The sequence below is a fragment of the Chrysochloris asiatica genome, unplaced genomic scaffold (assembly GCF_000296735.1).
Source record: "Chrysochloris asiatica unplaced genomic scaffold, ChrAsi1.0 scaffold00572, whole genome shotgun sequence".
NCBI lineage: Eukaryota > Metazoa > Chordata > Mammalia > Afrosoricida > Chrysochloridae > Chrysochloris > Chrysochloris asiatica.
The window spans coordinates 463,618-464,178 of NW_006409090.1; positions in this window are offsets into that span (position 1 = coordinate 463,618).

Consider the following 561-nt stretch of genomic DNA (forward strand, 5'->3'; position numbering starts at 1 on the left):
TGGACTTGTTTTCATTTTCTTCAGCTTCAGTTTGTATTCCATCTGGCCAGGTCCAAGTGTATAGTTGTCTCTTATGCTGTCTATAAAAAAGTATTTGAAATGAACAAATCATTAATTTTGCTGAGTTCTATCATGCAATCTCCAGCATCATTTCTTTCACCAAAGCCATATTTTCCAAACACAGATCCTTCCTCTTTCTTCCCAACCTTTGCATTATAATCACCTGTAATGATCATCTGTCAGTTTGCCATACTGTGGTGGCTTTAAGATTCTGTGATTCCGCATACTATGTCACCAGTATTTTAAAAACCAGCAGGGTCACCTATGGTGGACAGGTTTCAGATGAGCTCTAGACAAAGTCAAACTAGGAAGAAGGAGTGACAAACTACTTCTGAATATTTAGTCACTGTAAACCTTATGAATAGCAGAGAAACACTTTCAGACATAGTGCTGGAAAATGAGCCCCTCAGGTTGGAAGGCACGCAAAATGTGACTGGGGAAGAGCTGCCTCCTCAAAGTAGAGTTGACTGTGATGACGCGAATAGAGTAAAGCCCATGCTA